The sequence below is a fragment of the Brienomyrus brachyistius genome, chromosome 4 (assembly GCF_023856365.1).
Source record: "Brienomyrus brachyistius isolate T26 chromosome 4, BBRACH_0.4, whole genome shotgun sequence".
NCBI lineage: Eukaryota > Metazoa > Chordata > Actinopteri > Osteoglossiformes > Mormyridae > Brienomyrus > Brienomyrus brachyistius.
Genome location: NC_064536.1, coordinates 38846071 through 38861304, shown reverse-complemented (window position 1 = coordinate 38861304; position 15234 = coordinate 38846071). Strand labels below are relative to the sequence as shown.

Here is a 15234-nt window from a genome sequence, read left to right as displayed (position 1 = left end):
ACAAAATCGAACGCGACATGAAAAGCTTTCGCCTGTTTAATAGGCCTCTAGATAAAAAGGTCAGGGTCGTCTACGACAAACGCAGATTGCTGGCTAGCGGGGAAACTCTGCCTTTCGGTTACTGAAATGTAAAACTAGCAGCATCGCAAAAGGGCTTTTAAAGTTTTTTCTAAAAATCAAAGATGTTCATTTGTTTTAAAATGAAAAGTTTTTTTCAAAGATGTTTTTTAAAATCAAAGTAAGATGTACAAATGTTTTAAACTGAGAAATGTTCCTAGTAAGATGTTTTTAAAAATGAAAAGTTTTTTACAAAGATGTTTTCTAAAAATCAAAGATGTTCATTTGTTTTAAAATGATCATAGTATGATGTTTTTAAAATGTCCATAGTAAGATGTTTTTAAAAATGAAAGATGTTTTAAGATGTTTTTAAAATGTTCCTAGTAAGATGTTTTTTATTTTCAAACTTGTGTACTGAAATGTTTTGTACATTTATCACAAGAGTTTTTATTAAAAACTTACACATGCACTCTGTGTCTGTGAAAGCTGACACCCCTCCAGCAGTGGTTTGCACGTGTGTGTGTGTGTGTGTGTGTGTGTGTGTGTGTGTGTGTGTGTGTCCTCGGAAAGATTTAAAAGATTAGGGCAGTATTTACCGTTTCGTCAGTGTGTTTTTTTTTTTTTTGCAAAATGATGGGTAGCGGCGTGAGAGAGGTCGACTTTGATCACCGTTTAGAACTCCCGTTTACGGCTATAATCGCAGGGGCAAGTTCTTCGGGGAAAACCTATTTCACTAAAGAAATGCTTTTAAATCAGAGTCACTGTTTCATAGGGGGCCCCGTTAAAAAAATTGTGTGGTGTTTCGCTTCCCATCAGCCGCTTTATGATGAACTACGCGATCGGATCAGCGAAATTGAATTTATACAAGGGCTTCCCAAAAGCTGGGAGGATGAGGAGCGCTTCCCCTCAGGCTCCTTGATAATCATCGATGATTTGATGGACAGCGCGTCCGAAAACAAACTCGTGGCAGAAGCTTTCACGAGGTTCAGACATCACCGTCAAATCTCGGTCATCTACCTGGTGCAGAACGTATTTCACCAGGGCAAGTACAGCAGGACTATAGCCCTAAATACGACTTATTATTGTCTGTTTAAGAATGTGCGAGACAGAATGCAAATCAAAGTTTTAGCTCAGCAAATGTTTCCTTGGCAGAAAAAGTTTTTTCTAGATGCCTACCATGAGGCCACAGGGCCCGCGCACGGCTATTTATTGGTCGATTTGAGAGCCACGTGCCCAGAAGAGTTCCGACTCAGGACCGGATTATTACCGGGGTCGTTACCCATCGTCTTTCTACCGGCGAGCCATTGATTTATCACTACTAAGCTATGTCCGAACATCTCAGGAAACACCTGCCGACCCTTAAAGTTTTACAGAGGACGAGGGGGGTGAAACGTAAAAAGATTCTTACGGCTGACCCATCTAACGACATAATTTTGGCTCTCTCCGAAATCTGTCTCAATCTCATAAGAGGTCGCATACCTTTAACCGTAGCTCAATTTACCAAACTCAAGAAACAGAAAAGATTGATTAAACTTTTCGCATGTAAGAAAAACAGCGTCGCTAGGAAACGCGTGGCAATTCTTCAAAAAGGAGGATTCTTATTACCGCTCTTATCAGTGGCTCTGCCATTCGTTACAAGCCTGTTTGCCGGTAAGACGGCTAACTAGCCTTTTCCAGCAACATGAGCCAAGTCAAGAAAATGTTTATGCTCAGCCCCCAGCAACTGCGTACGCTGACCCAGAGGGCGACCCCGCATACCATCGGGGAATCGGCCCTGGGTGAACTCGAACACCAGATGCAGGGTTTAATAAATCAGCCGGCTATGCATCTGGATGAAAAAGTGAAGAGATACAACCAATTGCTACAGAGGTATCTGAATCTAGCCCGAAAAGAGGAAAATCAGGGGCGAGAAATTGTCCTTACAGAGCGGAAAGAAAAAACGGACGAGGAGGAGGAGGGGAGACAGCCTGACGGCGGCGGCGCGACTGGGGACAAATCTGTACAGGAAGTTATCCAGCAAGTGGCGCCTAGGGCTAGAAAGAACGTGGGGTACATCTTGCATAAACTGCTCGATTCCGACGGGGCGGTACGTTGGACCCAGTCGGGTGAACTCATCATCAGAGATAGACCCATTAAAGGTTCCCATATTTTAGATTTGATGAAAACTTTATCGCAGCCTAAATCCCACGCCGGCGGATATCCTAAAGGCTGGGAACCCTTTTTAAACGTGATATCAGAATTAAACATCCCCCTCACGAGCGTGGGTAACATCCAAGCCAGGAAAGCCCTAAGTCATCTTAAAGATTACGGCGGAAGGGATCCCCCGCCTCCCTCCTCCCCTCCTGTGAAACAGAACCTCGGGAGACGTAGAAAACGTATTGTTGACGACTCACCACCACCGCTTGAGGGAACCCCTCACACACCGCGCGATTCCTCCCCAGAATATCGTTTATGGCCTTTAAAGGGTACTCCTTATGCTCCGTGGATAGATTACAACGATTAAGTGTTTTATATACGTGTGTGAAAAAGAATTAAAACGCCTGTAACGCGTCGGTTAATAAAATGTTAAATTTATTGAATAAAGGGTGTCACGTTTTTATTTTTTCCCCAACATGAATCTAACAAGAATAGAATAGAATAGAATAGAATAAACCTTTATTATCCCACGAATGAGAAATTTAGGTGTTACAGAGCTCTTGCACAAAAACGTAATATAGAACAATAGGAGCAGGTAGATACACAAAGATATAAATACAAATGTACAAAAGTTTTGGAAATAAATAAAGATGTACAGAGATATGTACAAAATGTACAGAGATATGTACACAAGTGCGGGGGTGGGGTGGGGTGTGAATGATCCTGGTTACAGCATGTGATATGTCAGTTAAACATATATGAGTAAAAAATACTCACGCTAAACTGTTATAATGTCTGACAGCCGCTGGTAAGAATGACCTGCGGTAGCGCTCCTTCCTACACTGTGGGTGTAGAAGTCTATTGCTGAATGAGCTGCTCAGAGCTCGTACAGTCTCATGCAGGGGGTGGGAGGTGTTGTCCATAATGGATGTTAGCTTAGACCGCATCCTCTCATCCCCAACCTGCTCGATGGATTTCAGTGGGCAGCCCAGGACAGAGCTGGCCCTCTTCACCAGTTTGTCCAATTTCCCCCTGTTCCTCTCTGCAATTCCACCACACCAGCAGACCACAGCATAAAAGATAGCAGATGCTACCACAGTGTCATAGAAGGACCTTAAGAGAGTCCTGTTCACCCCAAAGGATCTTAGCCGCCTAAGCAGGAGAAGACGACTTAGACCCTTTTTGTAAACTGCCTCAGTGTTTGTAGACCAGTCCAGTTTGTTGTTTAGGTGAACACCCAGGAATTTGTACTCCTTCACCGTTTCAATGTCCAGACCCTGGATGTTCACCGGTGTAGTAGGAGAAGACTTCTTGCTGAAGTCAATCACCAGTTCCTTCGTCTTGCTGGCATTAATATGAAGATGGTTCAGTTCACACCAGCTGACAAAGCGATCGATGACCCCCCTGTATTCCAGCTCGTTCCCCTCTGACACCCGACCAACAATGGCAGTGTCGTCTGAAAACTTCTGTAGATGGCAAGTGTCCGTGTTGTAATTGAAGTCCGCAGTGTATAGGGTGAAGAGAAAAGGGGCGAGTACTGTTCCTTGTGGGGCCCCCGTGCTACAGACTACCACCTCAGACACACAGTCCCGGAGTCTCACATACTGGGGTCTCCTGGTGAGGTAGTCCGTAATCCACGCAGACAACTGATGGTCCACTCCCGCTCCCTCTAACTTCCCCCTCAGCACTGAGGGCCGGATTGTATTGAAGGCACTTGAGAAGTCAAAGAACATGACTCTCACAGTGCTCCTAGCCGTCTCTAGGTGAGAGAAGGCCCGATGCAGCAGGTAGATGACAGCGTCATCCACCCCGATGTTCGGCTGGTAGGCAAATTGCAGCGGGTCCAGATCCCTCCTGACTAGCGGGCGAAGGTGGTGAAGTACAATCCTCTCCATGGTCTTCATCAGGTGTGAAGTCAGGGCAACAGGTCTGAAGTGGTTCAGCTCCTTGGGGTGCGTTGTCTTTGGGACCGGCACCACGCAGGACGTCTTCCACAGAACGGGGACCCTCTCCAGACTGAGACTGAGGTTAAAGATGTATGTGATGACCTGGCACAGTTGACCTGCGCAGTCCCTCAACAGTCTGGAGCTGATTCCATCTGGACCTGCGGCCTTCCTGGTTTTCATCTTCATCAGCTGACTCCGCACCTGGTCAGTTGTGATGGAGAGGCCACTCGCAAGCATAACAATCTTTAAATAGTTTTAACGAACATACATTTTGCGGCTTTGAAAGTTTATCGGCATTAACACGGCTAATACACTTGTGATATTTCTTGATAAACTCGGATACTAGAGCGTCGTTTTTCCTCAAGTCGTCAGAGTACAACATCATAGTCTCTTGAAATGAAAGTCCCTTGAAGCGCCGGTAGAGGAAAAAGGCGACGTGGGCCCCGCACGTGGAAGAAAAGTCATGTTGAACTTGACGCGTATTATACCTTATTTCGGTAGCGTGCCTCCCCAAGAAGCTCATAAAACTCTTTGGGTAGTAAGGGGAATCGGGGGGATAACCGTAAGAATCAAAGAAGGAGGCTTTGCCCTCTTGGGGCTCCAAAATTATCCCGATCCAGTGTTCACCCTCTCTATTCTGGTCATGCGTGTTTGCGACCAGAAAAGCGGGCCTGGTCTCTATGCGGGTGGGTAATAAATCGCTAGGCCACACGCCTCCAAAAGCATCCCCCAGCAGGGGCCGTAAAACGCATTCCAGCTGGTGAGTGTTCATGATGATGATGATTAAAAGTCCACCAAAACCTGTCTCTTGGCGTTTATTTCAATCACGCTGTCGAAGCAGGCGTAGACGATGAGACTCATGGTTCGAGGTAGTGGGGCTCTGAACCTTAAATCCAGACGGCACGTGCCGCTGATGGCGGGTGACAGGGCACCGCCGTCCAGCTCGTCGTCTCGGGAGAGATTGAGAGCAAATAGCGAGTATCCGTTTTCAAAATCCTCGCGGTTGATGCATAAGGGCGAATCCTTTAAATGCCTGTTTGTAGCCAGGAAAAGGTTGTAAAACTCTCTGACCGACTGTCTCGCTCTAAAATCGGGCTGGAACGGTTTGCTGGGTATGTGTCGCCCGTTGACTGAGAGGCTCAGAAATTCCAGGTCACAATGCTGAAACCTGAACGGGTTTCTGTTTCGCGTGCCCACGAACGCGGCGTGGTCCACGATCCCCAAAACGATGTAGCGCGGTAAGTTGCCCAGGAAGAGGTTGTCCTGCGGGCAAACCCGCGATTGTGCGGGCAGCGTATAATTTTTTACGACTACCCTGCTTATAGGGTACAGGGCGTTTGCTTTCATGAGAGCGGCCGAGTGACCCAGTGACACCGCCGGGGAGACCTCCACTTTTTTCACAAACAGGCTGGCCCTCAGTATTTTCAGCTCGTAATCGGTGTCATTTCTACACATGAGACTAAAGTCGCTTTTAGCCTTTACAAACTTTAAGCGTATATCCACGTTGTTTAACAGCATTCGTTCGCTGAAAAAAATATCGGCGTGTATAGGACCCATCAGAGAAAACTCCTGAGAGTTTCTACAGAAGGCGGCTCGCTTCTGTAACCCCACGTTGGGGCCCTGCGCTGAGACGTCCACGCTATCCAAGTCGCCCCCGACGTCTTTGTACCAGAGCCCTGCCGAAAACTGACTCTCTAGCGTATCCGTAGAAAAATTGAGCAGGGTCTCTATGACTGACCTATAGGGGTGCGTGGCCGACGAAGAACTGATCAGGACGTCGTTCAGACTCACATCCAGCTGGGAGAATATGGCGTTTAGCGGGTACTGTATAATACCGCAGGGGTCGGCGTCAAGCAGGGGGGCTCCATCGGCCCTAACGATCTTGAGCCTTAGATATAGCAGTGTAGAGTTGAGGTCCACATAGAAATTGCCCGACCCCGGTATTAGGAAATCCAAAACATCCTGATCGGTAATGGAATTTAATGGGTTGATTTCTACATAATTGGTCTGATCTATGGATAATTGCGTCATAGGGGCCGCAAACAGGTCCAATTCAGATTTGGTACATTCAGCCGAGAGCCGGTGAGCTAGAGCCATTCTTGTTTACGCTGCGTTTTCTCTCTCTTAAAATATGTCCCCGGGGGGTTTCCTGTTTCTCTTGGCGGATGGAGACTTGGGAATCCTGACGCCTCTGCCAGACTTTTTTTTCTTTTTTTTTTTATGACCTTGCAGCAGGGCTAGAGGTGCTTGGGCTCTCTTTCTACTCCCCCTCCGAGAGAGGAACAGCAGACCCGACCCTTCCTGCTTGGGGTCACCTGTGTTTGTAAAACGGCCGCTGACTACAGAGCTGACTAGATCCGATCCTATTCCTTTGACCGCCGATTTCAAATGAGGTTTCGCTATATCGACCCCACGCTTAAGAAAGGGTAAAACGAATCTAAAAGCCCTACTGAGCATGGACCCCAACCCACGCCCGTACATCACGGGGCTCCCCGCAAAACCGGGGAGCCCATGTCCCGCCTGACTGGTGTAATACGTAATAAATCTCTGAGGATTGTGGTACGCCATGCTCCCCCCCCAACACCTGCGCTTTCTCTTGTTTTGTTTTTTAAACGGGCCGAAAGTGCAGTTTGACGATCGTTTTTCCGTAGGAGAAATTAATCAGAGTATTCTGATCGTTCTTTATCTCGATATGCAAATTCTGTAGGCTCTGCTTGTTCACCGGTACGTACTGCAGCTTGTGGAACGGCAAAGTGACTACGTCGCCGAACGCACCGTCTATTTTAACGGTTCTGAGGAGCGGGACTACAAATTCCCCCACGTGCTGCGGTTCCACGATGTTACAGTAGACGTACATATTGTAGAATCCCGCGTGAATGTCGCCCGGGTAGGGTGAGGTCGACCCGCTACCTCCTCCTAGGTTATACCACTGACCCGGCTCAAAGCCCAGCATGTAGGCCAGAGTAGGTTTAAATTGGATCTTGTATTTATGGTTTCCCGTCATATTAACCCTTCGTGTAATCTCGCTGTATGAGAAGGAAACTTCGGTACCTAATTTTTTTAACGTAGCGTTGATTTCTGTCACAATCTGTTTCAGAGATTCGTAATAGCCCACTTTAATTTTCCGAGGAAAAAGGTAAGGTAGGTCCACTAAAGGATCGGCCACTCTCTTTGTCTCCGCCTCCGTATCCCGCAATTCAAAAGTATTTTCCGGGTGTGTAACATTTCGCCACGTGTAACAATACATGATTTCAGCCAGAGCTACTTCGTAAGGCCCCCGTAGCTCTATAGGTCGCGAGAGCATCACGGTGTAATCCGAACTCTGGTTATCGGGGAAGATGGAGAGACAAGAGTTTGACGGTAGCGTGAGGTAAAAAGAGGGGCGGGCGTCCATTTTCTTTTTTTTTTCTTTTTTTTCTCTTTTTTAAAAAATTAAACCTGTATCAAGTCCGACCGCGGTATCCACGAATCGAACCTCGAGGGCCAACCCTGCCAATGTACTAAAATCCACTTTTTCCCCTTTCTGTCGGTCTTTGAGCCTATAACCTTCTCGACCTTGAACGCGCGTCTCGGAGATATTTTGACTTTCTGCAGCTCCGCTTCATAGAATGTTCCCTCGAGTATTTCACCACTCACGTCCCTCAATTTATACACCGGTGGGGATCTGGGTACACGTTCGCATATGACAAAGTACTCGTCCGTAAATGTCTGCTCGTACTTTTTGTCAAATATCTGACTGTGCTTGGAGACTCTCACAGTGTCCCCTATGTTAAACTTAAAACGTGGCCGTGTGCTTTTTTTCTTCAGGGGACCGTATAGATTATCAAATACTAGATGAGCATTATCGGGCCTGACCTCGGCAGGTTTCATTTTAATAGCGCTGTGAAATGACTGGTTGTACCCCTTTATTAGATCGTCCAACACGTCCACATATCGCCGGGTGTTTTTAGCCGTAAAGTACCTGTACATCCTCTCTTTTAACGTTCGATTAAATCTCTCTACGATGGAAGCTTTAAGTTCACTAGCCGTAGTGAAATGGGTGATTTTATGAGTTTTTAAAAGTTTCTGAAAAGTCCCATTTAAAAACTCCTTACCGGCATCCGTCTGTAGCTTGAGGGGGACGCCCCCCTCGGTTAAAATAGAATCAAAGGCCTGGGTTACAGCCGCCCCAGTCTTGTTTCTTAACGCGCGAGCATAGGCTTTTTTAGAAAAAACATCAATCACCGTAAGGAGGTATTTTAACCCGTCGTTGTACGTGGCCAGCCCTTGCATGTCGCATAAATCGGCCTGCCACTGATACATGGCTCTCGGAACAAACACTCTGTTCCTGGGGAAATTCTTTTTAACCAGTTTATGTAAAGTATAACTGTCTTGCATAGACAGCCAGTCTCTGATGTCATCAGCAGCCACTTTTTTCCCCGTATCTTGCTGCACGGCTCTCTGCAGTCTGGAGACACCTCCGTATGACCCCGGTTGGCTGGGGTCATAGTACGAACTGCTCAAGACGCGAGCTGTAGTCTTGGCAACAGACATGCTTTTCACACACTGAGTGGGGGGAGAGCGGGGTGCGGCGTTTTATAGCTGACTGTGGATGGGGGTTGTTAAGAGACTGAGTGAACATCAGTGAAATTTTTGTGTGTTTTTTCTACATTTAACCCATATTGTGTAGTTTTTGTTTTTTAATTATTATTATTTTACAAAAGAGTTTAGCTGGGGTGGGGATCGAACCCACGCGGACATACGTCCATTGGATCTTAAGTCCAACGCCTTAACCACTCAGCCACCCTGCTCAGCATTTTTACCCGTTATTTACAAAGACTATTACAACGGTATTCAAGTTTTAATTTTTTTTTATTTTTGCAATTAGTGAAAGATATATATATATATATATATTTTAAAAAAGCTGGTATACAATTTGTGAAGGTTACATTTTCAAAATGCAGGTATACATTTAGTTACAGCCGTGACAGTTGTTGAGGTAGATTAGCGATGTCACATGCAGTAAAGTGGATATAGTGGCTTTTTCAACGATACATGTATGTAGAGTAGAAAGCATCTGATTAACATCGATAGGCTGCTTATCATGAAATTTAGAGGTGACTACATCTACTATTAAAGCGTAAAATACAAAAATGTGATTACAGTCAAATTCATTGTCAGGAATACAAGATAGACAAGCGCGTATGAGACTTTCGGGGGAATGTCTTTCTCCCTCTGACATCAGTTGAGTAAGTAAATCCATCCCCCGCTGATAATTTTCTCCGACTTGAGAAATCTCAAATAACACTCTATGAAAGCAGCAACAAGCATAATCATCCCGACAATCGCTTTTATCAATAGCACGCAACAATAGTGGACTAACTTTTTCTAAAAAAACATTTAACATAAACCGCCGTAAGGGTCTGCTGATACCGTTCCCCATCACAAGATGCTTTTTGTTTTAGTCTCGGGCCTCCCAACGAGTCAGAAATTCTTCTTCCAGGATCTGCTTAAACGCTGGGTTCTGTTCAAACAGATCTTGTTCCAGTCGAGTGATTTCCACCATGCCGTTGCGGGCCTCACGCAGATCGTACAGGATAGCTTCCACTGCCCCCTCCAACCTGCCGGCGGCCGCTCGGATGCCCAGGGTCGATAGAACGTGGGTCAAGGCGGGTGTCAGCCAATCGGTCCAGAGGTCACGCAACACAGAGTCAAAGTGTATGTAAAAGTAATTTCTGCCTGGAGGAAACAGACAAGGGTGTTGTCTTTGACTGGGGTGATCCACCTCGCAGCCGAAGCAGTTTTTCTGCTGATGCTTCCTGATGACTGAGGTTAAAAGGCCCACTATCATAGCCTTAATACAAGCCAACATCCCACGGCAGAGAGCCGGTCTGGAGAGAAGCGTGCAGATCTCAGGCGTCGGAGGGTCCTCTCCAGGATCAGAGGCCGGTGATGATGGGGGGGTTGGAAGGAGCTCCCCGGGATCAGAGGTCAGGGTTGCTGCTGGAGCCTCATTGTCCCCGCTTTCACCGTCGCTATAATTTGCTGCTGCTGCTGCTGCTGCCATGATGTTTGTGAAAAGGGGTTGTAACAGAGTCCACTTTATATAGCGACGGCGGGTGAGGGGGTGAGGGGGGTCCTTACGGCGTAGGTTTTGTCATCTCTTGCATCTGCTTACGCCCCCGACTCTCCTTAAACATCGCTTGGTAGTAACCAGACTTTTCTTGAATCATCTGCATCCAAATCACAAACGGTATTCTCAGGCCAAAACAGTCGCATTTAGGCCACTGCCATATATTCACCATTCTCTTGTCCAGCTCCCCGGTCGCGTCCCACTTCATAATGGTGGTACGCTGTTTACGAGCATCTCTATAGTGCATCTCCATTCTTCCAGTCTCGACCTCAAGGTCGGGGTCGGTGCTCTCCTCCATCATCGGGGGTAACGACAGTCTTCAAGTTTCCCCATTCCGTTTCGGAAAAAGTCACCAGATACGGGTCGTCTTTCGGGGGGTCTGGGCCGTCTCCGGTGACCTGAAAGACGCGCAGTTCCTCCGCAACGTTGTCAAAGAGGCAGACCAGTTTATTCCCGTTGGGCAGCTCCCAGATAGCCCTCGGGTCTTCCGACGGTCGCATCATAGGTACCCGTCTACGTGCCGTATGAATCTTCCTGGGAGCCCCCGGAGGCTGCATAATGGCCTCCTGCTCCTGTTGAGTCTTAGAAGGTGAGGTTGAATCTTTCATTTCGGAAGTCCCAGACATGTCTGTATTTTTTGAAAAGATAGAGTTGGCCCTGCAGCGCGAAGCTCCCTATATTCTACACGGCCTGCTCGTGGGGGCGTGGTACGGATGAAGATGATGCCTCTAGGAGGAGGAAAAGGCCCCCCGCTCGACGTAATACAATTTAATTGTCTCTGTCACCCCATATCTGCACGGTCATGTATGACAAACAAAACTATAAACAGAATTTACTGGCGGGCAAATTGTCAGACTTGATGTATGACCAGGTGGTACGGCCTTGATGATGCTACTCGTGCCTGTGTAAGAAAATTATCTGTAATTTGGGACGTATGTGAAAACAAAACTTTAAACAGAATTTACTGGAGGGCAAAAGTGTCAGACTCGATGTATGGCCCGCGTGGCCGGGTAGGGGGGCGCCTCGATGGCCAGGTGGCACGGCCCTGCAGAATTTACTGGCGGACAAATTGACAGACTCGATGTATGTCTCGACTTATGATCTTTACAAATTGGCGCCATACGCCGATGTGATACAAACGCTTGCGTGAGGAAAAAACACACGGTCAAAACTAGCGCCGAGCGTTTTTATTGGACGATAGACCCTGCACCTCCTCCTCTCATTCTTTGCTCCAACTTTACCATTTTATCCCACAGTCTCTCACAGTTTCTCTCAGACTCGCGCAGCAGCACGCCTCTCAGCTCTCCTGCATCGCTCTCTCCGAGGATTATCCAAAGCCGTGCGGACCTTTCCGCGCTACCGCACCAGTATGTGAATAAGTCCTTTGCTGATTCTCCGAAGCCCGGGGACCTTACCACGCTACCGCACACCGTACGCTCGCGCTCCATCAGGTAACCCAGCCACGCTCACTCCCGCCCGCGCCCCACAAAATAATAATAATAATAACTTATTCAAATAACACACGCTCATAAGCACTCTCATCAATATCATTTTTAAAATAATACACACTCATAAGCACTCTCCTCAATATCATTTTAAAATAATAAACATTTAAAATAAGCATTTAAAATAATAAATAATTAAATCCAAATACCATTGCATCACTAACACAACCAACCCATGCCCCCTAAGCCACAATCATTTAAAATAATAAATAAATAATTAAATCCAAATACCATTGCAGCAGTTACACAACCAACCCCCAGGGAAGAAGACAAAAAAAAATATTTAAATAAATAATTAAATCCACATGCTATTGCGTCAGTTACACAACCAAGCTCAACCCACTACAACATAAGCTCCGCCCACTGAACTTTTGAACGTGACCTTTGACCCGACCTGTCATTTTGACAAAAGCGGTATTGCATCTCTCTCTGATGATCATTGTGGAGGGAAATGCAGTGAAGCCATGAAACATGCTAGATTTAAACTTTTCAGGTGTTTCACTGAGACCCATTGCCAATAAGAATTACCAAAATCCCCAGGTAATTTAATTTAATAATTTAAAGTAAAAATTAATTTAATTTAATTATTTAAGATAATAAATTACCTTTGTCTTTTCTATTTATGTGTGCAGTTTCATTATGGGTTATTGCACTTAATTTTGAGTACTCAGTTACAAAGAGAATGGGTCACTCCAGTATCGATGGGTGTCCCAGAAGGGGGCCGGCCGTGTCTCGATCTCCGGGAGAGGGAGACGGGGACACACCATCCATGGTCGCTGCTCCGGCCCCGCTGCTCGCTCCCACCCTGCAAGGCCCTTGGAGCCCTCCAGGTCCTGCTCCTGCCCTGTTCCGCACTCTGCTGCTGGACTACTGCATCTGGGCACTTCACTCTATATTTACATTTATTTAAATTACATTTTTTTTTGCTTTTTAAAAACTAATCCCTTCCTTATTCCCTTTAGAGATATTTAATATGATTATTAGGATAAAATATACCATGTCAAATTCAGTGTATACGTGTCTACTTGGCTCATAAAAATGATTGACTGAAGTCAGCTTCCAAAAACCATTGGCGCTGTGTGTACAGTGAGTCGTGTCATTTGATTTAGGCTTAAAAAGCTTTTGTTGAAAAAGACATACTTCGCATATACCTATTTTGTGTCAAGTGTGTGTAGATTGTAAAATGAGAGTTAACTGTAAAATCACCATACATCCTGCGAGAATTTTCGTTTTAGTTATGACTTCAAAAGTTACCCTGACAAGGCATTCTGTACAATCAGAGATGCAACTGCTGGTTTGAACGTAAAGTTTCAAAGCGCTTAATGTATTCAAGTCTGTTTTATAATGTTTAAACAAATCTTTAATGTGTTTGCACCTTATATCTCCTACAATGAGCTTGTGCATTTTATTCCTCTTTGATTGGAGGGTAACGAGAAATAACTAGCAAGACAGACAGAGAGAATCTTTTGGGAGGCGTTATTGTCCAAAGTTGAACTGATTGTCAGAAGTTCATCTAAATCACCTATTACCCACTGTAATCCTTTCTATACCCACCTCTTTAGACTCCTAAGAGCATCACTGGCAACAATATAAGAGGGTTACAGTTAAATTAGGTAAAGGAATTTAATGTAAGATTTGCCAATCCAGGTTTTCAGCACCATGGACAGCAACCTAGTGTTGCTTAAAAGGCCATTATTATGCTCATTTTCACTGTTCAAAACTTCTACTAGAATAGATTCACATGCTTCAATGTTCCAAAGACACATATTTACCCCAAACACTGTGGTATTACGCATTACCGTAATACTGCCTAGCAAAGACAAAATGGCATAAGGATTTACAGACAGACTTTACAGACAGAATTGTGTAGTTTCCCTTAGACAGACAGATACATGGTTTACGGGCTTGAAAGTAGTTAGATCAACAATATCCAATCAGGCGCAAATGCAATAAGCACCAACTAAAGATGCTGCTTCTGATTGGACTAGCTTCAAATTTGTCCCTCCCTGACAATCAATTCTGGTTTTCTTTCGTTGAACATAGTCTTAAGAATAATAATTTTTAGGTGGTTCACTTTTACAAAATTACTAAATTATTGCCGGTTAAACATAAACTTTCTGATAGAGAGATGGTGCAGAGATAAGCAGCATCTCTTCAGATGTTATTTCTTCACAATTTGTTTTGTTAACATATTTAATTCAATAGAAACTGGTAATGTAGAAATGGATGTGTGTTGGATAAATTTTGTTATGTACATGTGCTTGTTTCCTTCCTCTGTTTATATCTTCACTCCAGATCCCACATCTCCAGCCCGCTGTTCCTAGGAAAAGCCACCTGCCAATCATCCTTGGAGCAGCAGGCATTCTCAGGATCTCCTACATCACAGATCACCTAATAATCACAGGACCTGTCGACGACTGGAGAAAAGGAGAAACACTGAAGTACAATGGGCATTTTGCAAGCTTTTCGTCATGGTAAATTACATTTATCTCTAATGTTTCTGTGTGCATTTTCATTATGGTTAATTGCACTTAGTTGTGATTACTCAGTTACAAAGAAAATGGGTCACTCTATAATGGGTGATGGTATGCTTTTAGCTGTGCTCTCATTCACTTGTGTTTTTGATTGTGTGTATATATGTAATTCTAAAAGTATACCCATACATTGTTGAAGAGGAAATACAGACTCATCCATACGACTGCCAGACAGAGATGCATGATTCGTCACTCCACATAACACGTTTCCACTGCTCCACAGTCCTGTGGTGGTGTGCTTTACACCACTCCATCCGACTCTTGGCATTGCGTTTGATGATGTGAGGCTTGCTTGAAGCTGCTAAGCCATAGAAGCCCATTCTCTGAATTTCCCAGTGCACAGTATTTGTGCAGGAGTTAATGCCAGAGAAAGTTTGGAACTATAAAGTTTCGAGTCGACAAAGCATTAGCAATTTTTACACAATATGCACCTTAGCACTTCACACTTAGTTACTTCACATGGCCTGCCACTTTCTGGCTGGGTTTCTGTTCCTAAACACTTTAACTTTGCAATAAAACCACTTACAAGTGACTGTGAAATATATAGTAGGAAAAGAATTTCACAAACTGACTTGTTGCAAAGGTGGTATCCCGTGACAATAGCAGGCTAGAATTCACTGAGCTCTTCAGAACAACCCATTATTTCACAAATGATTGTAAACCAAACTGCATGACTGGGATTTTACACACTTTTGGCAATGGGTCTGAACATTGCACGGTGATGATGAAATCATGCTCAGGCCTGGAACGTTTAGCGCAATGTGTCCGCAGACAAGTGGGGTGGGGGGGGGGGGGGGACAATCATGCTCAGACATGGTACAAGGCCAATTGTGAGTACATCCTAACACTGACCATTTGCCAGGCTGAGCTCTACCTGGGAGGGTCCTGGAGCAACTACTGAAAGATGTGGTGCAACTCTACTTACCTCAGCCACCTGACAGACA

The 15234-nt window shown here is 45.3% G+C and overlaps 1 non-coding gene across 1 annotated transcript; it reads right to left on the bottom strand.

Moving 5' to 3' along the window:
- Positions 1–8846: 8846 nt before the first annotated feature.
- trnal-uaa (transfer RNA leucine (anticodon UAA)) lies at positions 8847–8929 on the bottom strand. Its single transcript has one exon. It is a non-coding gene; the product is annotated as a tRNA-Leu (tRNA).
- Between the last annotated feature and the right edge of the window lie 6305 nt (positions 8930–15234).